This window comes from Pantherophis guttatus, chromosome 7 (assembly GCF_059756535.1).
Source record: "Pantherophis guttatus breed Tessera chromosome 7, ASM5975653v1, whole genome shotgun sequence".
Taxonomy (NCBI): domain Eukaryota; kingdom Metazoa; phylum Chordata; class Lepidosauria; order Squamata; family Colubridae; genus Pantherophis; species Pantherophis guttatus.
Window position 1 is genome coordinate 36,590,018 of NC_142069.1, and position 12,904 is coordinate 36,602,921.

Sequence of the window (12,904 nt, forward strand, 5' to 3'; positions counted from 1 at the left end):
AAAACACACAACTAACTGCCTATTGCATTCTGTAACTGCTGCAGCTTCTAAATGCACTTCAAGTGCAGCCCCAGGTAAAGCATTCTGCAGTTTAGGAGATAATTAAGGCGTGAGTAACTGTAAGCCCAGCCTCCCACTCCAGGGACAGATGCAACTGGAGTATAATATGAAGTTGTGCAAAAGCCCTTCTGGCCATTATTGCTATCTGCTCCTCAAACAGGAGCCATGAGTCCAGGCAAGGCAGGTTGGGCTTTGATAGAATCATTGGCTCAAAGTTACCCAATGAGCTTCCATGGTTGATGTTAGATTAGAATTTAGGTTTCTCCTGATGCCAGTCCAAAACCTTCAATATTATGTCACATTGGGCTTCAGTCATAATATTTTAATCAAAATGTGGTACTTTTAGAAAAAAGTTATAAAAATGGGAAGTAAATAAATAATGTTGTAAACTTTTATGAGTCAGGTTACAAATCCATATGCTGAAGACAGTATGCATGAGAGGATAAGAGAGGATAATCATGCTAGGATATGCAGAAAATTATCAAAGTGCAATGATACTTTCATACTAAATTAAATATAGTATAACAGTTTTGAGTAGAATGGTTAAAACTGTTAAGAGCATATACACAAATAAATATTTAATTTTCTAATTTAGATGTAATTTCTCAAGACTGTTAAAATAAAAAGTAAACATTTGGGGAAAAACAACCAAAATTGAAAGACAGTTATATGTAATGGGTAATGGGTAAAAAATAATATCAATGGTTTTACTCATGTTCACTCAGAAATAAGCTTGCAGAATTCAGTGAATTTTTTTTCAAGAAAATAAGCACAAGCAATACAGTTTAATTAACCAGGAACCTGATTATTTGGATTAATTGTGGAACCTATGCCATTCTGCCCTTCCACAAGTCATTGGATTCAATGATGCTACTTTCTAGACCAATAGTTTTCATCTCATGTTAAAATATGATGCTAATATAAACTTCAAAGTACATATTTTTTCTTATTTCACTATCCTGAAATCTCCCCACCCCCCATGCAATTTAACCACTCTTCCAGAAAGGTAGTTTCCTTCCTCTGTCATATTTCATGGAATCCTGTAAGAAGATTTTTTTTTTCTCCTGAGAGGGTATTTTAAGAGTGAATAGAAGGGCTAGGTAGAAGATAGCTGCCACCTCAGGCTGTTTAACATTTACACGGCAGTACCAAGTATTTCTCTACCTTGGCAGTAGTTGGGAATTCAACTTTGATGAAAGAGAGAAATAAATTGGAAAGGGCAGAAGACTGCATATTTATTACCATTTTAATAACATTCATATATTTAAAAAGATAGAAACTAAGTATTCAGTGAAGTTAACGCCGATATTAAAATTGGCTCATAACTGCTCTTTTTAACCTTTAAAATAGGAATCTTTGTTTTGTAATATAGATAAAGAGCAGAATTTTCTGTATTTCATCAATGAGAAAATTAGTTGTACAGTTGAACTGGACAGGCCTATTTCATGGATCTATAAATTTCTCCCTCTGATATTTAGGATTTATTTTACGGACTGAACATGCATTTTCAGCTGAAGGTATGTCTATAGACTATACATGTATATACATACATATATATATATATATATACATACATACATACATACATACATGTATACATCTATAGACATTAAAGTTATTGTGATTTAATTATTTTTCTTGTTTTAAAAAAAAATTAACGATCTTTGCACATGGAAAAATGAAGTTTCAATTAGCAAGATTTTTTTATCTAGCTTTCTTCTGGTTTGTTTCTTGTTTTCCATTCTAGGCGCTCTTATACTGCTTTTCTATCAATCCAAAAACAGAACTAAAACTGTAGTTTCTTATAGTACTTAATGTTTCACTCTATAACTGTATATAAAAATGCTGTTATGCTGTGAGCAAGAAAAGGTTTGTTCTGAAGTGATCCAATTCAAAAACTTTTTCTATAATTTTATTTAAAAACTTCTTTGTGGATTTAATGCTGAATTTGTTATTCCAAATGACATACAGTAATTAGTCAATAGAACTTTTCATTTCTTAGTTGTATACCAGATTTTTCTTTCAAAAAATAATAAAGAAGTAATTAAAGCACTTCAGAATTTAAAACTACAAGGAATAAAGCTGACTAATTCAGGAGCGATTCATCAGTAATACTGCAGCATGTTATACAGGTAGTAATTAGAGGTTTAAAGATTATAAGAATGTATATATAAACAGTATAGAGTACTCTTGAAAATTTTTTAAACTTGTTTTAGTTGAACTTGAAATAATTTTCAAGCATTTTACTATTTTGAAAAAGCATTAGATTTTGAGAAAGTGTGAAATAATAATACAAAAATACTGTGGTTTTTTAAAGTGAAGTACAGCAAAAATCTGGTCAGTGAGTTTTACACACAACATGATCACTTCCTTATATCTTTAATATCCACTTTACTTTAAATTGAAAACTGGGAAAGTGGGCATAAATTCATGTTTCAAGACATTATAAAATCCATCTAAGAATCATTCCAAAGTTAATAAATAATGTTTTGAGTGATATTAATAAATAAATAGTTTTGACTGATTTGATTAAACATCTGATAGGTAAATAGGTAACAAATCCAATATAATAAAGATTGAATGAAATGGAAATATTATTGTGATATTGCTGCAAAACAAATAAGGTTTTTCATATAAGATAACTCTTCCTATTAAAAATGTAAAGTGCTAAAATATATTGTCAATCTCAAAACCTCAAAAATTCTGTAATTTATATAGAATTGTATAAATATAATTAATATAAAATTATTAGACTTCTTCCTAGTCTTTATATATCAATAACAAAAATCAATGTACACATATGCGTATCAGGGAAATCTTTTATATGCTTTTTTTAAGTCCCTCTAAATTCAATAGTATTTCTTCATGTGAATATAAAACTACATTTTAAATTGGGACATAGTTCTTTTTATGCTACATCCTGGTATCATGTAATAGCTTCAGAGACTGATATTAAAACAGACTAAATTATATATTTTCTTTTTTAGTCTATCAATAACCAATAATACAAGAACACAGTTTAAAAAGTAATATTCTTTTTCTTACCTATTTTTTAATCATTTCAGCCACAGTTCTGAAATTCCTTTGCAGGTATATTTTCCCACTGAATTCTAGAAAGCAATTTTGGTAACGCAGCTCGGACTGCGTCATAGTCCTTTGTATTATACTATCTTCTTATTGAAATAAAGAAGAAAAAGGGAAAATTAAAATATCTTTAAAAATTTGATCATAAACATTTGTTTCTTGTATTTGAAAATTATATTGAGCTCATTTTTTAGAATTGGGTTTTAATTTCTGAAAGCTTAATGAAAGGTTCATCAAACTTTAATCACCAATAAAAATTGCAGATTCTGTCACCTAGGGAACATTTATTATTTCAATGCTGAATAGTACATTGCTAATCTGCTAATCTGTATATTAGCACATTCCCCGTTAACATATTCCTAGAAGTTATTACTTCCTCTGAAACTATTAGGAGTTCACTGCCATACACCCCCAAAACAGCCCTATTTAAAGTCAGAAACATTTGTGATGACACACACTATTATTTATTTATTTAAAACATTTATATAGCCTCCCATCTTATATCTTATATCTCTACAGCTCCCTATCAGCAATTAAAACAGTATCAATAATAAAACAACATAATACATAAGCACATTAAAACCATAAACATTAAAAAAAAAACTGACACCAAAGTTAAACTTCCAACATACAGTCCCTCATAAAATCCTATCACCCACCTCCCTTTTTAATATTCCTTTAATATCCATAGATATTTGGTTTTCCAGCTGAGTTTTAACAATACACTAAATTTCAATTACATGAAATATTATGGGAGTGCTGATTAAAGTAACAATATACTTATTCTAGCTACTTACGTTTTTCCTTCTATTTGAAATTTGCAAATAGAAATTTGCATCATTAATCTGTTTTCCCTTATTCTATTTATACAATTCTTTATTCCAGGCAGAACAAAGTATTGATTTGTTTAAACCAAAGCCAAACAATAAAAATGTTAAGGAAGGTTAAAATTATTGTCTAATGATGATATGAAAGAATTTTTTTTAAAAAAAAAAGGCTGAGAAAAGGAAAACTACTAGGCATCACTTTTAATTATTTTCTTTATAAATTTGATTAAACCATGTAAAATTATCTAACTTAATTTTACTTGAAGATACTTTTATATTTTAAGGTTTTTAAAATAGTCAATGTCAATATATTCTATAGCAACTTCTATTTTTTATTATGAACAGAGTAAATAAAGTATAAAAAATAATAATTTTCAGATATATATTTCTTATGAGAACTATCTTCCATCACACTGATTATTACATATTTAGTTAAACTGTATCCTTATAGGAACATGTTCCATTAAATATATAATTTAATTCTAACAATAATAATTCACAATTAATCAGTCCGCCAAATCAAGATTTCTTTTTCCATGTGCTTCATTAAATCTAATCTGCAGGAAAATGTATAGGATTTAAATGTTTTCCTATTATTATTTTCCATGTGCTGTTCCATAAACCAGCTATTGTTTCCTTTGTCTTTTTTTCTACAATTCCACATTCTTTATCTTTTTCTTTGTTATATATGGCATGTGCATACACATCACTGAAATATTCCCTGTCATATATTGGAATGGCAATATCACAGGTACTCCAGGGACAACCGAGTTAGCAAATAAAGCTTACAAAGAAAAAAAGCACACACACACAAACACACACACACACCAACAAAGAAGGAACACAGTGGAATATTTGTTTCACTAGTAAAACATATAAAGATTTCAGATCAAGTAATGAGATGGCTGGATATTCCCTAAATGATCTGGGGAATTTAGAGTCAGGATTATAAATCAGATATTGCTAGAAACTTCTATAACCATAGTCAAATATCTAAATATATAAACCAGAGAACATCCCTTAGCATACTACAAATAGGCACCGACTATATTTTCATGTTTATTTTATGTTACTTTTTTTGCACGACACATTCTAAGAAAACGTGGAAACTCTAGAGAATATGCTTGTAATTGGAGGGGGGTAGAATAACCATGGCAACAATTACCACATTCGCAACTGTTTTTAAAAAATAATTTCACAACATAATTAACAATGGTAATTGTGCAGACAGTAAACATCAAGAAAGCATCAAACACTAATGGAGTTATATCAAATGACATCTTGAAAATGAAAACTAAAATCTGTCTCTATATGGACAATGCAGTTCAGAAACAAAGCACATACCATTATCCATTCAGGTGCTCTACTTCTTATTCTGCCCACATAGTTCTGCAGCTCCATTAGTCCAAAAGTCGACTTTGCCCTGCTTCTGATCTTTATGGGTAACAACAGCATCACACTGTTGGCAATTTTTTTCGATTAAACTTCTCAGACACGGTAGCAACTTTGTTAATTATGATATTAGGCAGCTGGCGGGCACGATCAATCATCCACTATAAGAAAGCCAGACAACGAGACATCTAATCATTGCAACCAGAGCAGATAAATTTTGTTCCTTTCTTATACGTGTCAGAGATTCTATCCCTCCTGACCCCTGAACACTGCCATCGACTGTCAAATTTAGATTCAGCAAGCTCCCAGCTTTTCTTTATCCCTGCCTTAGATCTGAAAGTCCTGGTTATCAGGAAGACAAGCGTCACCAGCTGTCTCAGAGCAGGAAGGCAATCAGGTGAATAGTACTTATTATCTTTCATTGCTTGCTAAGGAATGACAAGATTGATTTGGGACCAAGAGCACATCCATATCTCAAAAACAGGCTTCAAGTTCAAACTATGATGCATATGTAAACCTCTACTGAGAGATTTCAAGGCTAACATTATTAACAAAACACACTTAAAAATTAGAAATTAGACAGAACCTCTTGAGCATCTAGACAATTACCCTTTAAATTATGACACAAGCTGTTCCCATGGACAAAATAGGTGTTCCAACTTCTATCCAGAGGTTGCTTTAACAAATAGATAGTCTTAATTGGACCCACAGAAGCAATAGGCTTCTATTAATGTCTTCTCTGTAGGTACCTTCTGTCTTAACTAGACTGATTGTCTGTGAATTCTTACAAATGCAAAGGGCACTACAATTCTATCAGTTACATTCCTAAATGGATGTGATATGTTAGGTAATATTTTATTTTTACTCCTGAAGCTACAAAATATATTGCTTACTTCAAATAGGAAGGAAGGTCAATACTGTAAGATTCTGATGGGAAAATTATCAAAAAAAAAAAAAAATACATTCAGTAAACTATAAAATAATTTTAAAATGTAGTTAAAATATAAAGAACCAATCATAAAAATATTACACTAGGTTATGTAAAAATAACTAAAAACAAAACACCTTGAATAAACAGGATGATCTACAATATTAGCAGTTGTTATAGGTGTTATGAATAAAGTGACAATGTGAAACTCCACTTTAACATGTCATTATTGCAACAATAATTCACATTTTTGAATCAAAATATTCCTCAGCACTATATTTTCTCTTAAATAATTGTAGGGTTATGAGACAACCCATTTACTTAGAGTTGTCATAAAACTATTAAATTTATTATACTTTTCTTGAGAATAATTAGAAGATGGGACATGACTAAAAGAAGGAAGAAAGGAAAGATAAAAGAAAGGAATTCTTAAAGGAAATTCTTATATTACAAAGAACTAGTCATTAGACTAATGATGAAATAACATACAAGTACAAAATAGCCTGTTTCATCCCTAATTAATTACCCATTGGTAATTACTAAACATAAGAATATTTATCTAATTTTTAAAAGTATATTAAATAAATTCAGAATAAACAATAGGCCAAGTAAACAGCAGTATTAATTTGAATTGACTAACTCGATTAAGCTGTGCATTATGGATAAAAATGTACCCTAACTATGCCAAATAACAACGTTTATTCATGTTAAACCTCACTGAGTTTACTGTCTGGTAAATAGGCTGGATTTTATTTTTAAGATTATACAAAACAGCACACTGCTTTCAACAAAATATTGTTCCGTATATTCACTCATTGATGTTTGTCATCATTTCTTCCCAATGTTTTAACATATTCAGTTTATATCACTGTAGTCCACAAGATAGCAGAACATATTTTACAAAAATCATTGCCACATACATCCTATATAGAATGAAGAACTCACTGAAACCTTGACTGCTGAAATATATACATAATCAAATACATATGGGAAAAAAAGAAATAGTATCTCCAAGAAAGGGAAAATGTTTTTAACAATAGAAGTCTTGAAAAGAATTACACATAAAGTAAAAAGGATGGTATTACATTTCCAATGTTATGTCTCTATCTTCCACAGGTGAAAAGCTAATGCCTCATAATTAATATACAGGAAATTAAATAATGGATTACTTATAACCTAAAATGTAAATAATCTGTAATCATATATTACATCCTTTCCCAATGTGTAGCCTTCCATACAGATTTCAATATAGCTCCCATAATACCCAGCCAAATATTTTATTAATAGTAAACACTTTACATGAAAAGTTCTTGAGATTTTTTTTGCACAAAAAGAGACCTCCATACATGGGTGTCCGTTGATTGTTTGATTACTGTGAATTCCAAGTGTCACAATTCTGTGATAACACAGTGGAACTATGCATTGATCTCTATTAAATGTAGGGTGCAAACCCTGATAATTAAGTGAAAATCCAACTTTCATTCATGATTCACGATAATCATTGTCAAATATTGAGCTGAATGCCATAAGGTTCAGTCCAATACTATTCTACATTTTTAAGAATTTTCACTGCAAAATTATACTGGAGTGTTAGATTGAATCAGTTGAAAACAATAGTTCTGCACTTAGGAAACAAAGTGAAATATACAGGTATAGTTTGAGAGATGCTAGATTAGTAAATAAGATCTTGGAACAGCAGTTAGTTTTATACAGAGAATGAGTTTAATATGTGATATGACTGAAAAAAACAGGTTGCATCAACAGAAATATTATTTCCAAATTATTGGAAATAAGAGTTGTATCTCATAATGAATACTAGAAAGAAAATGCTCTGAAGAGAGATAAAAAGAATTAGGAATGTTTAGCTTTGACAAGAAAAGCATGCAAAAGTATGATGATGACACTTTCCAAATATCTGAAAGGATGCGAAATTCAAGGAGGATTGCTATTGTTGCAGAGTGAAAGACACAATAATGGATTTAAATTATAGAAAAACAGTTCTATTTCAGTGTTAGAAAAATTCCCAAAGAGTAAAACACTTGAAAAACAGAACCAACTATTCTGAGAAGTGATTGATTCCTTCACTTGATTTATTCAAGCAGAACCTTGATAGCATTGATGGCAATGCTTGAGTTTCAACTCCAAAACTAAGAAAATTGGATTCAGTGGTATAAAAAGCCGATTCTCACTCTGTGATTCTATAATTCTTCTAATCTGTATTTAGCAACTGACATTCAGTATGCAACACTATAGTATTTTTAAATGTAACATAAATTGCTTACTACCAGGAGAAGGCAAAGCCCCCAAACTCCATTGAAAGTCCTATAAGGGACGAAATAATGTTACGTTGGAACTGAGGGAGGAATTCCATTTTTCTGGAGTTCTCAGTTGCATTCGTTGCATGGAAATACTGGTTTCCAAAATGTGCATTCAGTGGGTTTGAATGGGATCACACATTTATTCAACACTGTAGCCATGTTAGAAACTGCTCACTAGCTTAATGCATCCATAGCAAGTAGAATTATCCCATATTAATTATTCTTGTTACTGAAACAATATATTTAATTTTATGCAACTAAATAGCCAAGCTCAGAGCTCAAACAACAGCCTAACTACCAAACCGAGCTACTAATATTCAAACACATTTCAATATATTTAATTATATTGAATTTAGGCTTTTAATCTGAAAATACTATTTTTTTATTTTTAAAAAGTCCCAATAATCAATGAATTTATATTTGTAATGTAGAGATTGATGCTTCAAAATATCTCACAACAGTTATACAAGGAGCCGTAAATGTCAATTCACTATTATAATGAATATTATTAAAAAATATTCTAAGACAAATGCCAGCATAAACCAAATAATTAGTATGTTATAGTATACAACTATACTGGGATCTGAAATATTTTATTTATCAGCATAATTGATATTTAAATCTCATATAGAAGGTAATGGCAAACCACTTTGGCAAAACTTTGGCAAGAAAACTGCAGGGACTTATCCAGTTTCAGACACAACTGAATGAAAGAAAAAAAACCCAAAGTATTTCAACTGCAGAAAATTACCAGTTCATTCTGATAATCTGCTTCGGTACACATGTGTGAAATATTTGTATTTATCCATTTGCTTTGTTCATAATTTTGATTTTATGTAGTTATATTGCAGGTATCAGCTACATTTGACATGAATGGAAAGAGACTTCTATTTATTTACCAATACATACTGGATTGCATTGAAAGTATAGAAAGGAAGTGTACTATAGTGATAATGATGTTGGAGTGTAATTAGAGATATCAGGTAGAAGTCCTTTCTTGGTCATGGAAGGTCACTGATGATTTTAAACCAGTAGCTGTCTGTCTGATCAAATTATCAAATTATTGTAATGGTGAAATCTAGAAGAGGGAAGTTTGAACTTCTTCCTTAAGAAAAGGCAGGATGAAAATCGAAGAAACAAATTAAAACTCATTTTTGAGAGATTTTAAATATGCTCAAAAGTATTGCCATAGGATTTAACTCTAACTACTTACTATAAGTCTTAGTTTCATGTATTTTTTTATAAGATTGCGGCAAGAAGGAAGAAAAGTTCTACTGTTGATCATATTTCATAACTTATTCTACTACATGGACCCTTCTGCTGCAACTACATGTATATTTTATTCAAAAGCAGAATGATGTGTCCTTGAGCTGAAGTTCTAATGCAAATCTAAAAAGAGACATCTGGAAAATTTGCTATAAAGTTCTGCCCCCAACCCTTCAAGAAACCTTCAAAGCTGGATTCTTTCTAATAGATTATAAAACTGTACTACTGCCAATTTTTTTTAAAAAAAGAAATGTTTGGTTCAGTACAAATAAAATACACTAGTGCCAATCTTCATTTTTATTTGAAGCTGATGCCTATCTCACCTCTGTAGAAATTACATGGAATAACAGTATCAGTAACTGCAGTAGATTCAAATTATAGAAGAAAAAGAATAAAGTGAATACAAACACTCAGTTAACCCATTCTTTATTATAAGCTTTATAATTTTAGTAAACTGAATACACCCTACTCTACTAGGCTACAATCCTAAAATCATTAAGAACTTTCTTACATATAAAGCTAATTGGTTTAAACACTCCAACAGTGCCCAAAACAAATGAACGTGTATGTCAATATGTGCATACATGTACTGAAAAAAGACGCAAATGAAACTAATAAGTATTTTGATGATAGTATATCAAATGTGTGCAATTAATTGTATATTTTAAGAAATGCTTCCTGTTCTCATGTAATATGCTTGGCTCCTGTAAAATGTTTATTCTCAACAAACATTTTTAGTCATCTTGTATATTTTTAAACTGCATACATACCAATTGATTAGTTGGGAGATGAAGCAGAACAAATAAAATTTGATGAATTCATATGAAAAAATAAAACTAAAATAAAAAGTGAGGAAAGATGAAAGATGAAACAGATGCAATACACTGGAAAGATCAAAGAGCTCCATCAATTCATTCTGAGTGTCAAAATCCAGCTGAGCGTCAGAGCCTTGCACACATAATAAGGAAGGTTGACTAAAATATAAGGATTAAACAGATGAGCAGTCTCCTGTGGATGTACGGCAGAGATCCTGCTGTGCCACTTGTAAAGACACTTTGGAATAGTACACCTGCTATTCTGCAGTCAAACCTACAGGAAATCCATCTGGAAGGAAAAATAGCTACTCATGCAGTAAAGACCTGCTTGCACAAAAGGTGTCCCAAAAGCATATATTTTCTTTTAAAAACAAAATGGTAAATTAGAGCAAATGTCTCTTTAATGATGCAATATTTTTGTCCCTTAAATCCAATTTTACAAATTGTTTAGTAAAAAAAATGAAAATGCAAAAGTCTTATTATTGTCCCTTAGGAACCATATTCATGTATTAACATTTTCCATCATAGCATACCTGCCAGTATTTCAGTAATAATATCCATCCATGGGTCTAGTTGACCCATCTCAGTTTTGTTGCAATATCCAAGTATGATTGTAAGATGATTTTTTAAAAATGCTATAATCAATAGTGTTGATGATATGGTATTAGTAATGATGGACAAATGGAATTTTCTACAAAGACACACACACATACACCTTTCGGCCAGTGTGCCCCTACTGATAGATGTTTATAGGAAGAAAATTCCACTATGTTCAGTAGGAATTATCCTTCTAAAACAATGAAAATCATAAACTAATTATACACTGTGGGTGGTTTCTCTGGGTTAGATCGCAATATATAAGACCACCGAAAGTTACTAAACTTTAATCGGTATAATTAAGACGATGATTTTCAGTGAGACTTCTGTAAATCTGTATCAGAATTCTGGCTGTAATTTAGCAGATTGTTTTTCAAAAGATATCTTCACAATATGTGCTGTGTTTTTAAAGATGCCTGCCAAATATTAAGGGATTATTTTTTAACAACCCATTTGTTTTAAAAAACCTCATTTTTTAAAACAATCCTCTCCCTACACAGACACAATCTGTCAGAAAATTGTAAATATTTATGCAGAGATCAAAATGACTATTGTTTGCCTTTTTAAAAAAAATAAGAATATAACAGGCAGTAATTCCAAAACCTCTTCACTTATTTCTATTCTTTTTCTCAGGACATGTCTGGATGTTACCCCTTTCCAATTTTTAAAAGAAATAAAATTACACTATTTGTATTTTCCTGTCTTACTGACTGGAGGTACAAATCTCAAGTGAAACTCAGGACCTAAGCTGAATTTGGTAGCATTTATTCAGTCCAAATCTGAACCTTTTTTTTTAGCCATGATTAAGCTGCAACCAATCTTATGGTTTCTAATGTGCTATCCATCTGCCCCTAATACCTATGTTGTTTAATAAAGATGTACCTGTATTTAGGTGCTACACTGTATTGCAAGCCAGTGATAGTGTAATGTGGCATAATAATATAATATAATAAATATAATACAATAAATATTATAAATAATGTAATAACAACAAACATAACATAACATAACATAACATAACATAACATAACATAACATAACATAACATAACATAACATAACATAACATAACATTTGTTGTTATTGTTGTTAGTTGCGCGATCCCATGGTCAACATTCCTCCAGGGCTTCCTGTCCTCTACCATCCTCTGGAGTCCATTTAAGCTCACGCCTACTACTTCAGCATAGCATAGCATAGCATAGCATAGCATAGCATAGCATAGCATAGCATAGCATAGCATAGCATAGCATAGCATAGCATAGCATAGCATAGCTAAACATAAACATAATGAAATGGGGAGGTCAAGGTTCTAATCCCAATCACCTCAAAGCTGACTTTAGTATTTCACAATCCACCCTACAAGATATTTGTTATAGGACTGAAACTGGGTCTTGTGCACTCAGGGAAAACATAGGACATAAATCCATTAATAAATAAACCACATACAAACTGACTTGACTTCTTATCCATAATGCTAAGGTAACTAAACTGTCTAACCAGTTTATGGAACTTGAAACTGGTTAGTCACAAATCAAATTGCAGTATGTATTTCTTCATTTCATCCCATATTTTCTTTTACACTAATATGGCAACAGCAGCTGCTCTTGTTACCCTATTA

The 12,904-nt window shown here is 30.9% G+C and overlaps 1 long non-coding RNA gene across 7 annotated transcripts in view; it reads right to left on the reverse strand.

Moving 5' to 3' along the window:
* Positions 1–12,904, reverse strand: part of LOC117655539 (uncharacterized) — a 94,309-nt gene that overhangs the window by 34,070 nt on the left and 47,335 nt on the right. For 5 of the 7 annotated variants that reach the window (XR_004588706.2, XR_004588705.2, XR_004588708.2 and 2 more), the window contains 2 exons: positions 5,316–5,524; positions 3,106–3,230 (listed from right to left, as the gene is read on the reverse strand). The exons of 1 other annotated variant lie outside the window; for it this stretch is intronic. This is a non-coding gene — a long non-coding RNA (uncharacterized LOC117655539). Of the gene's footprint in view, positions 1–3,105; positions 3,234–5,315; positions 5,525–12,904 lie in introns of all 7 variants that reach the window. One more of the 7 variants, XR_004588703.2, reaches the window with a different exon arrangement.